Below are 13,542 nucleotides of genomic sequence, written 5' to 3'. Positions count from 1 at the left end.
GATCTTATTAAGCATTAATTTCTTACGTAGTTTTGTTCTTATATTTTATAGATTATCGGAAGCTCGATCGGTTTGGAAGCTGGTCGGAGATCTATCACACTATCCAGCATAAATATCAGTAGTTTTTGGATGTTTTGGCCAAGATTTTAATGGTATGTATAGGTGGACTTGTAATGGTATTTAGTTGAATGTTTAGTTGATGATTTGGTATGTATAAGTTGTGGAAGTTAGCTTGGTTGGTACCATTTGATGCCTTGCTAGATTGTGTCATTTTGGCTATCTTGTGATGCATGTTTAGAATGACTTCTATGGTATATTTGAAATGGTATGGTAATTGTCAAGTTGTGGCATGTTTGGTATGTTTTGAACTAGAATTTGATGATTGAAATGTGGTAAAATTTTTCATGTTTAGGTAAGTGGTGATGAATGCATTTGAGGTGTCTTTGAATGGCATATTGGTCAGTTGTGTTAGGACTTTGAAATGGTATTTTGATGTGTGTTTAGGTGAAGTTCAACTTCCTTTAAATGTGTGCATGATTGGTTTGAGAAGTTAAGCATGATATGGTAGTGAAATGGTTGATTCTAGGTGAACTTTAGGTCCACACGGGTGTGTGACTCAACTGTGTGTAACACACGGCCTGGCGACATGGCCGTGTGTCATCTGAAAGTTCCTTTTTATGCAAGTCAGTGAGTTACACAGCCTAGCACACGGGTGTGTGGGGCAACTCAAAAAGTTACATGGCCTGGCACACGACCATTTGTCCCTAATTCGAAGGTTACACGACCTAAGACACGGGCGTGTGTCTTAGCCATGTAAGGCATACGGCTCGGCCACTCGGCAGTGTGACCCCTGTTTCAAAACCTTTGTAACTTTTTCTTAGACTTTCCAAATGATTTCAAATTGGTTCTGATTTGTTTCTAAAGTATTTTTAGGGCCTCGATGGCTCGATTTAGGGATGATATGTATGTGTATATTGGTTTAAGATATGTTTATGTTATTGAATAAAATTAAGTATAAATGTTTCGATTGTACTGTAATGCTCTGTAACATTAATCTGACGACAAATATGGGTTAGGGTGTTACATTTAATGGTATAAGAGCTACATTTAGTCGGTTCTTAGACGAATTAGCATGTATGAAGTCTAGAAATACATGCCATTATATAACCTGTGATAGCGTGATAACTCCTGACTCAAATTGAACTATGTTTTCATATAGATAAAATGTCATCCAACAGAGCCGATTCCAATAAAGTTGATAGTAATGCATAAGCCTCTATTCACAGAGCAATGTCTAGTGCTAGTAGGCCCATGACTAAGGGCTGGGAAGGATAGGCTAAAGAAGCCTTCTTCCAGATGATGTCCGAATGGTTTCAGAGTTCGTGCGAACGAACCCAATGGCTCAACGACCTCCACCCCCACCCGTACCCCAACCAGTCCCCGTAGTTCCTAAAAGGTTTGGATCAAATACATAGAAGCAAGCTTCTAGTTGATAAAATTTGTAAGTATAGGGCTGAAGAGTTTCGTGGTATAGCCGAAGATGATCTAGAGAAAGCCGAGTTCTGGTTAGAAAACACTGTGAGGGTTTTTGATGAATTTTCTTGTACACAATTGAATGTTTAAAGTGTGTTGTTTCTCTGTTGAAAGACTCAGCTTATCAGTGGTGGAACACATTGATTGCGATAGTACCAAGGGATCGTGTAAATTGGGAATTCTTCTATACAGAGTTTAAAAAGAAATATGTAAGTCAGATATTTCTCGATAAGAAACGCAAAGAATTTCTAGAATTGAAGCAAGGTTGTATGTCAGTGGCTGGGTATGAGAGCAAATTTGTACGACTTAGCAAATATGCTCAAGAGTGTATACCATTTGAATCTGTCATGTGCACTAGTCAGAATTCTTGAGTTGAAAGAAGTCGTAGTTTTGGTTGATAGAGCACACAAGGCCGAGAAACTTAGCAAGGAAAAAATAGAAGAAGACTCAGAGGCTCATGATATAGGAAAATGACCTATGGGAAAGTCATTCTCATCTCTTTCGAAGAAATCAAAAGAATTCCACAGTTGTTCGTCAGCTTCGAGAAGTTACTCTAGGAAAGATAAAAGAAAGCAGCATTCGAGTTCGAAACCTCAGGCTACATCTGTGACGAGTGCTGGTAGTATTAGAAACAACAAACTTGAATGTCAATAATGCAATAGACGACAATTCGGTGAATGCTGATTGAAAGATGGGTCGTGTTTTAAATGCGGTTCTTATGATCATTATCTCAGAGACTATCCTGAAAGGTTTGAGAAAGAAAAGGCTCAGAATACTTGTTCGAGTAATATGGCTATGAGAGGGAGACCACCCTGGAACACTGGAAATACGGGTAACAGTCGAGGTGGAACGAAAGATTCTACTGTTAGATCTGAGGCACAGGCACCAGCTAGGGCTTATACGATTCGTGCTCGTGAGGAAGCTTCAGCACCTAATGTGATCACTGGTACATTTTCTATTTTTGATACTATTGTTAATTCTTTGATTGACTCGGATTCAACGCACTCATATGTATGCACAACTTTAGTGTCGGATAAGAAAATACCTTTTGAGTCTATTGAATTTGTCGTTAAAGTAACAAACCTTTTAGGTCAATATGTATTATTCGATAAAGTATGTAAAAATAGTCATTTGATGATTTGGGGTTGCAACTTTTCGGCTAATTCGATGTTATTACCCTTTGATGAGTTTGATGTGATTCTGGGTACGGACTAGTCAACTTTGCATGATGCTGTTGTGAACTGTAGACAAAAATATATCATGTTAAAATGTCAAAATAGTTAAAGGATCCGAATTGAATCAGATAGACTGGATGGTACATCTAATGTTATTTCAACTATGACGGCACAAAAATATGTTAGGAAGGGCTGTGAAGCATATCTTGCTTATATATTTGATTCTAGGATTTCAAAATTTAAGCTGGTATCAGTATCGATTGTGTATAAGTTCATAGATGTGTTCCTAGAAGAATTACCAGGGTTACCACCAATCAAAGAGGTTGAGTTTGCTATTGAATTAGTGCTGGGAACATCTCCGATATCGATAACTCCATATAGAATGGCACCTACAGAATTAAAAGAGTTGAAAGCACAATTGTAAGAGTTAACAGATAGGGGCTTTGCTCGGCCTAGCATTTCTCCTTAGGGTGCTCCCGTGTTGTTTGTTACAAAAAAGGACGGGTTAATGCGATTTTGGGTCGATTATCAACAGCTCAACAAAGTCACGATCAAGAACAAAAATCCTTTGCCACGAATAAATGATTTGTTTGATTAGTTGAAAGGTGCGACAGTATTATCAAATATCAATCATCATTCTAGATATTTTCAGTTACGGGTGAAAAACTCAGATGTGCCGAAAACTTCTTTCAGAACCAGGTTCGAACATTATGGGTTTCTTGTTATGCCATTTGGTTTGACCAGACTTGATGAATAGAATACTTAGATCGTATTTAGAAAATTTTTTTGTTGTATTCATTGATGATGTTCTGATCTATTCACGAGATGAGACAGAGCATGCCCAGCATTTGAGAATTGTTTTGCAGACTTTAGGAGAAAAACAATTGTTCGCTAAGTTTAGTAAATGTGAGTTCTGGCTCCGAGAAGTTGGATTTTTAGGACACGTAGTGTCGGCATATGGTATTAGAATTGATCCAAATAAAATCTTAGTTGTAGTGGACTAGAAACCTTTGAAAAATGTGTCAGAAGTCTGAATTTTTCTAGGTTTAGCCAGATATTATAGAAAAATTGTCAAAGGATTTTTAATGATTGCTACGCCGTTGCCTAAACCGCTTCAAAAAGATGTAAAGTTCAAATAGTCTAAAAAGTGACAGCAAAGTTTTAATCAGTTGAAAGCATTGTTAACCGAGTCACCTATGTTGGTTCAACCAGAGTCCGATAAGGAATTTGTGATTTATAGTGACGTTTCATTGAATGGTTTAGGCTGTGTTTTGATACAAGAAGGCAAAGTAATGGCGTATGTTTCTCGAGAGTTGAAATCACATGAAAAGAATTATTCGACTCACGATTTAGAGCTTGCAGTTATTGTATTCGCTTTAAAAATTTGGTAACACCATTTGTACGGGGGGAAATGTTATATCTTCACGAATCACGAAAGCCTGAAGCTTTAGATGTCACAAAAAGATTTGAATTTGGGACAACGTAGATGGCTTGAGTTGTTGAAAGATTACAATTTGATCATCGACTATCATTCGGGAAAAGCTAATGTCGTTTCTGATGCTTTGAGTAGAAAATCTCTATTTTCTTTGCAAGCTTTGAACAGATAGATGACATTGATTGATGATGGTTCAATTTTAGATGAATTGAAAACTAGACCGAAATTTTTGCAGTAAATTTATTAAGATCAGAAAAGGGATGATGAATTGATTGCTAAATGGAAATAGATTAAGTCGACATTTGATTCCGATTTTCATGCTGGTTCAGACAATAGTTTGTACTTCAAAAACAAAATTTGTGTTCCGAGAAACTCTGATCTCATTTAGAAGATTTTACGGGAGGCTTATAGCAGTACCTTATCGATAATCTTGGTAGTAATAAAATTTACGGTGATTTGAAATAGATGTACTGGTGGCTAGGTATGAAACGAGAGATTTCAGAGTTTATATCAAAATGTTTGATCTGTCAGCAAGTTAAAGCTGAACATCAGGTGCCTTTTGGTTATTACAGCCTGTGATGATTCTAGAGTGGAAATAGGAGTGTGTTAAGATGGATTTTGTATCGGGATTGTCTCTATCTCCAAGAAAGAAAGATGTATGGGTTATTGTAGCTAATTTGACGAAATCCACGCATTTCATTCCTGTGCATACAGATTTTTTAATTGAGAAGCTAGCAGAATTGTATATTTATGAGATTGCTAGACTGCACGGTGTACCGATTTCTATTGTCTTTGATAGAGATCCATGGTTTATGTCTCGATTTTGGAGTAACTTACATGAAAATCTTGGTACTCGATTGCATTTTACTACAGCGTTTCATCCATAGACCGATAGCCAATCTGAATTAGTAATTCACGTACTCAAAGATATGCTTTGATGTTGTGTTTTAGAGTTCAAAGGTAACTGGGAGAGATTTCTACCATTGCTTGAATTTGCATATATTAACAATTATCCGGCGAGTATTAAAATGGCACCGTACGAAGATTTGTATGGTAAAAAATGTTGAATGCTACTATACTGGACTGAGCTGAGCGAGAAAAAGTTATTCGATATTGATTTGATTCGAAAAATCAAAGAAAATGTCAAAGTGATACATGATAGTTTGAAAGTGGCTTCTGATCGTCAAAAATCTTACGCAGATTTGAAAAGAAAATATATGGAGTTTCAAGTTGGCGACAGAGTATTTCTGAAAGTGTTGCCCTGGACGAAAGTTCTCCAATTTGGTCGAAAATGAAAGCTTAGTTCGCGATTTATCTGGTTGTATGAGATCATTGAGAGGATTGGACCAGTAGCTTATCGATTGGCTTTATCGTCATAGTTAGAAAAGATTCATAATGTATTTCACGTATCAATGTTACGATGGTATCGATCAGATCTTTCACATGTCATTTCACCTGTAGATGTTTAGATTCAACCATATATGACGTACAGTGAAGTATCGATCATAATTCTAGCTCGGGAAGTTAAAGAATTGAGAAATAAAAGTATAGCTTTAGTTAAATTTCTCTGGCAACGAAATGGAATCAAAGAGGCTATCTGGGAATCGGAAGAAGCTATGAAAGTGCGATACCCGGACCTGTTTTCAGTTATATCAGAACAGTAGTTTCAGGACCACAAATCTGACGAGTAAATTATCATTTTATTTTTCTTTTAATGTCTATGGGATATTGGTAAGGTCGTATTAAAATTTCATTGAGAAATTTTGATGTTTGCATGATTAAGTGAAAAGGACTAAATCGTAAAAAGTGTAAAAGTAGAGTTCAAAAATTTAAAAGGGTTAAATGATTATGGAAATGAAAGTAAATGGTTTTAAAGGGTAATTATACCATTCAAAAGGCAAGTAGACAATTATGGACATAATTTAATTTATTTTCAAAGTTAATGATTAAGGTTAAATTAGTAATTTGATAACTAAATCTAAATTAAAGTAAAGAAAAGGTGGTATCATCTTCTCCAAGCTTCATCACCACTGAAATTTTAAAGGAAAGGAAGCCATTTTAGGTTTTGAAGTTCAGTTAGCTTAAGCACTTGATGGTAAGTGTTTTTCATTCCGTTTTTAATGATTTTTATATTTTTTAGATCGTTTTAGCTTAATCTAGCTAGCCCGGGGGTCAATTTGTAAAATAGTTAAAGGTTGAGGGACTTTCTATGAATGTTCTTAAATGGTTTTTGATGCTAAGTGCTAGATTATGAATCTTTGTTGAGAAATAAACAAGTTTTGTAAAACGATTTTTGATGAAATTTACATTTAAGGATTTATTTGTAAAAATAGTAAAAGTTCATGTTAAATTTATGAAATAATTTTTTTTTTGGTTGGTTTAAGTCCCTAAAGAAATTAGTTAGCCTATAAGAGGGATTAAAATGCTTAGATTTCAATTTATGAGCTTAAGGACTAAATTGTGAAAAGTTAAACTGTTAAGGGTAAAATGGTAATTTTGCATAAATAAGAAATGTGGACTAACTTGAATACTCTAAGTATTAAATGGATTGAAATTGTCCATTTAGATCAAGATAAACCACGTACGGACCAAGATCAAGGAAAGCTAAAGCTTCGGAATAGCTCGATTTAACTTCTACGCCTTAGTCGTCAAGGTAAGTTTGTATAAATGGTTATCGTATTAATGATATTTCAAATCTTTTGTTATTATGTTGTTTATAATTTAAATTAATCAATGAATGAATAAATCAATATTATGACAGTTATCGAGTCCCAGTTGAACTTTAGGAATTCGTAGGATACAAATGACATGTCATTAGGGATTTCATGTTTCGGGTGCAGGTCTTGAATGTCCTACCGATGGCTGAGGTCCTGCACTTGTTGCGGATACTCCATAGCTCGTGTGAGCATGCCCATTTCATAGCTTGTGTGAGCAATGATGTAAAGGAAAGGTTACGATTATGTAAAGGCAGACTTCGTGTGAGCTTTCCCGAGTATCCAATGTAATTCTAGATGGTTCAACGGGTATGAAAAGGAAATGAAATGGTAAGTGTTCAAATGAAATGTATCATGAACTTATGAAAAGGAAATGGTGATCTAAATGATTTGATACATGTATAAATTTCCTTTTTATGGATGAATTCATTTGAACCATGTACAAATGTACTAACTTGTGAAGTTTGTGATGTTGTATATGCATTATGCCAAGCTTATGGTTTAGTTGGTATTACACTTATGCTATTTACATTATACAAATGAAATGGTAAGTTGTGTTTAAGTTATACGAGCTTACTAAGCATTAATTACTTACGTAGTTTCTTTCTTATATTTTATAGATTATCAGAAGCTCAATCGGTTTGGAAGCTCGTCGGAGATCTATCACATTATCCAGCATAAATATTAGTAGTTTTTGAATGTTTTGGCCAAGGTTATAATGGTATGTATAGGTGGACTTGTAATGGTATTTAGTTGAATGTTTAGTTGATGATTTGGTATGTATAAGTTGTAGAAGTTAGCTTGGTTGGTACCATGTGATGCCTTGCTAGATTGTGTCATTTTGGCTATCTTGTGATGCATGTTTGGAATGACTTCTATGGTATATTTGAAATGGTATGGTAATTGTCAAGTTGTGGCATGTTTGGTAAGTTTTGAACTAGAATTTGATGATTGAAATGTGGTAAAATTTGCATGTTTAGGTAAGTGGTAATGAATGCATTTGAGTTGCCTCTGAATGATATATTGTTTAGATATGTTAGGACTTTGAAATGGTATTTCGATGTGTGTTTAAGTGAAATTCAAGTCCCTTTAAATGTGTGCATGATTGGTTTGAGAAGTTAAGCATAATATGGTAGTGAACTAGTTGATTTTTGGTGAACTTTAGGTCCACACGGGAGTGCGGCTCAGCTGTGTGTGACACACAGCCTAATGACACGACTGTCTGTCATATGAGAGTTCCTTTTCATGCAAGACAGTAAGTTATATGGCCTAACACACGGCCTAGAACACGGGCATGTGGGGCAACTCAAAGAGTTACAAGGCCTGGCACACGATTGTGTGACACAGCCGTGTGACCCTACTCAAAGAGTTACCGAGTGAGGACATAGGCTGGGACACGGCCGTGTGTCCCTAATTCGAAGGTTACACGGTCTGAGACATGGGCGTGTGTCTCAGTCGTATGAGGCACATGGCTTGGCCACACACCCGTGTGACCCTTGTTTCCAAATTTTTGTAACTTTTTACTTAGACTTTCCAAATGATTTAAAATTTGTTTTGATTTGTTTCTAAAGTATTTTTAAGGCCTCGAGGGCTCAATTTAAGGACGATATGTATGTGTATGATTGGTTTATGATATGCTTATGTTATTGAATGAAATTAAGTATAAATGTTCAGATTGTATGGTAATGCTCTGTAATCCTAATCCGGTGATGTATACGAGTTAGGGTCTTACATAGAGTTTGAATTTGAGGTAATAATGAAGAAATGGATATGGCATGAGATGAAATGATGAGAAGTTTGGACTAAATTGTAAAACAAAAATTTAAAGCTAAATTAAAACAAGTCATGCAAAATAGTGAATCATTCAACATAAAAGTAAGAGTGAAAGCGAAAACATGTGATTAACAATAAGAGAAGAAAAGAAAGACCAAGTAATCAAAGTGAATTGATGGAAAAGACATGTATATACATATGATAAATACGAACTAAATTACAAGGTATACCAAAGCTACTATTTGAATTGAAATGATAAGTAAAAAGGTTTAAACAAAGTGTTTACATGAAATTGAACTAAATAAATTGTGTTAAACTTTTTTATTATAAATGTTAGTAATCATGATAATATTCTTGAAAATTTCAAGAGTGAAAACTTAGTGAATGGAAATGTAATCAAGTAATGTTAGTGATGTTAATTAAGTGTTTATATTTTAAATGATGAGAGTATTGGACCAAATTCTAAATGAAATAAAAGTGAGTTGAGTAAATAGTGAAATTGATTTTAGTAAGTGATAAGGAAATCTTTTGTGACAGGATTGCAAGTTTATTCAAGTCATGGATTTGGCTTAAGACTCTAGATGAATGAGGAAACTTGGAGTTTATCACAACTTGAATACAAGCTAACCAAATTAGATCTAAGTAAAATAAAAGGGCAACAAATAAAAAATTTTAATGATTAAGTGAGAAAGAACAAGTAAACCGAATTGAAAAATTAGGGTTCTTGAGAGTCCAAGTCAGTTTGAAAGAGAAGACTTGTTCTTGATGAATTTGTATCAATTCAAGGCTACCTATTAATAGAAAACAATCAGTTAGAATAGGTTTTAAAGAATAATAATCAAAATCGAATGAAATGAAAATAAAAGAAGAGAAAGTAGTTGGAACAACCAATAACAACAAAGATCTAAGTATTTGTATTTGTTTTGGATCGTTCTTGAGTGAGAAGAAGCTGTCAAATTGAGATCTTAGCAAAATAAACAAAACAGATTAGCAATGAAATGAAATTTAACGAAAAAGAACCCTAAAAGCAAAGAAATAGAGGGACGACTAGAAAAGAGTCCAAGAATGATTAAATTAGGGTTTTTAAAGTCAAAAGAAATCATTCTTGAACTTCAAGGAAGCCCCCAACCAGATCTAAAAACTATATTGAATAATTAAGCAAAATAAAAATTGTTGTCGTAACAAAAGAATTCAAAATAGCAAGAAAAGAAAAGAACTCCTATTTTTGAATGATTCTTGATGAACTAATATGGGAGAACGTCTTTTCTTGATGGTTTCTGACCTGGACTCAAATAAATAAAATATTAGAAACAACTAAATAATAATAGAATATCAACTAAAAGTAAAGAAAGAAGAAAGATGTAAAAGAAGGAAAGTGGCGTGTAGAAGTCCTAAGAAGCCTTGAAAACAAAATGAATCCACAACCCCCTTCAAACAACTTGTAACACCCCAATCCCGACCCGCCCGTCGAATCCGGGTATAGAGCATCACAATTGGACCTATAATTAACTTTTGCTAACTTAGCTACTAGGGAACAGACTGAAATAAAACCAATCTAATAGCATTAATAATTATTCATACAATTAAGGCCTTAAGCCGTTGAATGCTTAGTCTTTTAAATTTCTAACTCTAATCTCTTAAATTTCTAACTCTAAGTATGGAAATGACTTGAGAATTAACTTATGGTTTTTTGAATTATTAATTAATTAATTGAAGTTCGAAATTGGGATTAAGTCAATTACTCATTGTGAGTCCGTTGAATGTAGAAAAATTAAATATATTTTCTCATAGATTCCTTTACAGTAAAGTTGCCATGATTTAATGGAATCGGAATTGGGTTGAGAAAATTATTTCATTGGGAAATTAATTTATTTTTTTAAATTAATTTATGATGTTTATGTTAGAAAATAAAAAAATATATGTATTAGGTTGGATTGAATTATAAAGTGTTGGTTATGTAACACCTTATACTCGACCCGATCGCCAGATTCAGGTATCGGATGATACAAAGACCCGACCAACTTAGCTATTACTCCTGAATCAAATCTTGTTACATTCTCAAGCGTCTAGATTACACCTTAGACTATTTATCATACACAACTTCTGAAAATCACCACCTCACAATCTTATTTAGATTTTGAAGTAAACGCTGAAAATCACACCTTACACTCTTCCACCCCTTGTTAAATGTCCTGGTAGATGCTCTCGTGTTTTTTGTCCTGGTGGGCTACCCCGTGTTTACTGTCTCAGCAGACTATATTGGTTGCTATAGCCGAGCTATGGTCTTACATATTAAACCTCTTTTGAGGTGTTGCCCCGTAGGACCTTACCGTCGTCACGGTGTCACCCCATAAAGCGTACTTACTAACATTGTGGTGTTGCTCTATGAAACCTAATAATCATCATCATGGTGTCGTCCCGAAGGACCTGTTTCACATTTCACCTTGATGCTTGAACACCGAAGTGTCCCCCTGCAAGGCGCTAAGCTTTGCACATTGTGGTTTACTCCCAACAATCTTGAATGGTAGAATCTTAACTGAATTCCAATTTCTCGATTTCTCTGTCCATTCCTCCATTACGGCTTTCCTAACATTGATGCTCGAACACTGCAGTGTCCCCTCTGCCAGGCTCGGAGCTTCGCACATCATGATTTGCACTCAACAATACCATATGGTGGTATCTAACAAAGTCACCCTTTTCCCATCCTAATTTCATTTAACCCGTCAATAATTTCCCCATCACTACATGCATACAATAATCAAACATATCGCACGATTGATCATTTAGCAAACATCACGCCAAATTATCTATCAATATCTACCATTCAACAATCAGTAGTCAACTAACGAAAACTCACACAGTGTTAAGCACACACACACAACTTCTCTTCCTTCAAGCAAAATACACCATATCTTAGACAACCTTAGAACATCATCAATGTTTTACATGCAAATCGCACAACATTATCTATAATCCAAAGATAAGGCACAAAAACTCTCCTAAATTCCCTTATCTTTATCACAACTTAGCTTGTCCAAGCGCTAGAGCCTTTTTTTTTCCTGGTAGTAGTTCTAAATTTGTCTACTTCTAGATTCCAAATCACACAATGGTTGCAACATGCGGAGCTTCCTTCAACTACATCCTCTTCTTTTTTGGAGAAATTAAAGAAGACAATGCTTAGAGAGAAAGATTTGGAAAACAGAATTGAGACGAATTTTGTTTCCATCCACACCCATATATATACTCCATTGACACGATCTCCACAGACCATTTCCACCATTCAGTCTTAATTATTTTGTCTCCCACTATGAAGCCAGCCAGTTCCAATCTAACTAAACAAGAATTGAATTCTAACATTTCCCAACCAGCCACTTAAGTTCCTAAATATCTCATTAGAGCACGCAAATTTTTATTTTTGTACAATCGGCTCCCCAACTCTTTTTTGAGTTTGATTCCTTAGGAGAACAGGGTGTGACAGATGAAAAGTCCAAGAAGTACTTATAATTAGACCTGATACAGAGAGGCTCAAAAGTCCCCCTCTCTCCTAGTTCAACTAGGAAGTTGTTTTTCTATTAAATAGACTTCTACTAATTCAACAAGGGTTTCACTTCTTGTCCCTATAAATAGATGGTACTAATAGGGCTAAAGATAGAATAAGTTTTACACAACTTTGAGGTATTAGTATTCTGCCCGAAAATAGTGAAAATTTATTTCTAAGTATAAATTATATTTTCCAGAATAATAGTTCTATCGGTTTCTATTAGAGAGAGATTTTTTTTTTCTTTCCTAGTGAAAGTAAATTAAATAATTTCTACTTCCGTGTTTGATTTGAATTCATTCAAGCTCACACTCAAAGCAATTCATGTACGAGAATAACAAAGAAGGCTGTTCGGTTGAAAGTCGAGAACAACAAGGATCCATCTAGCCCAAAACCCTTGTAACACATTTAACTCGACCCGATTCACCGAAACCAGATCATGGGTGTTATCATACAAAACACTTAGTCAACTCACGAAATTGTATCAGATAACCTCTTATTTAAAACATACTCTCTCTTTTTTAGATTTAAAGACTGAACCTCAGAAAACAAATATGGTACTTAAACATAAAATATTAAAAAAATTACAATAAATCTTTCTTAAACCAGCCATCTAATAGTTACAAATTCATTAAAGTAAAATCCTACAATACACCACCCCCAACAAATCTATATGTATAATAACCCAATACACCTCTTCCTTAGTGTAGTCCTAGCATTGTCCCTCTAGACACAGTCTCTTATCATCAAAACATGGAACATAAACACAACATAAATAAATATCAGAGTACTTAATGATCTTTATCACTAAAATACCTTGACGGCTACTTGATATTTTTGAAAGAACATCTTAGCATCAACCATCTGTCTAAACCACTTATATCGAGCAAATGCCACTATAGTTGTAACACATACATATACGCCAATTATATACCCTCCATATACACATTCTTTCTTATTTAATTAGCTGAAGATTTCTCCAAGCCTTTTTTAACTCTCACGTTTACATATGCATTTCTGAACAAAATATACCTTCAGAATCCAATTGATACAACCCACTTTCTAATTCTTGCACTTGTCTTTGAAAAATTGTTCATTATCATTATTCATAGGCAGACACATACATATATGGTGAATACTTACGTAGATCTGAGTACCATCAAATTATCAAGCAAATCATACATTGATTTGATACCATACAACCCATATTAATGATGTACTTATTCATTTGTTTCACAGATCCTACTCAACCTTTAATCCTGAGAGAATGAATACCTGATCTTAGCCATACTTAATACAAAGCTAACAAAAATTATCCATAACTTACCATAAGGAAAGATATACAAATCTTACTAGACATATATAACAGAACAC

The sequence above is a fragment of the Gossypium raimondii genome, chromosome 4 (assembly GCF_025698545.1).
Source record: "Gossypium raimondii isolate GPD5lz chromosome 4, ASM2569854v1, whole genome shotgun sequence".
NCBI classification, from domain to species: Eukaryota; Viridiplantae; Streptophyta; class Magnoliopsida; order Malvales; family Malvaceae; genus Gossypium; species Gossypium raimondii.
This window is presented reverse-complemented; position numbering follows the sequence as displayed.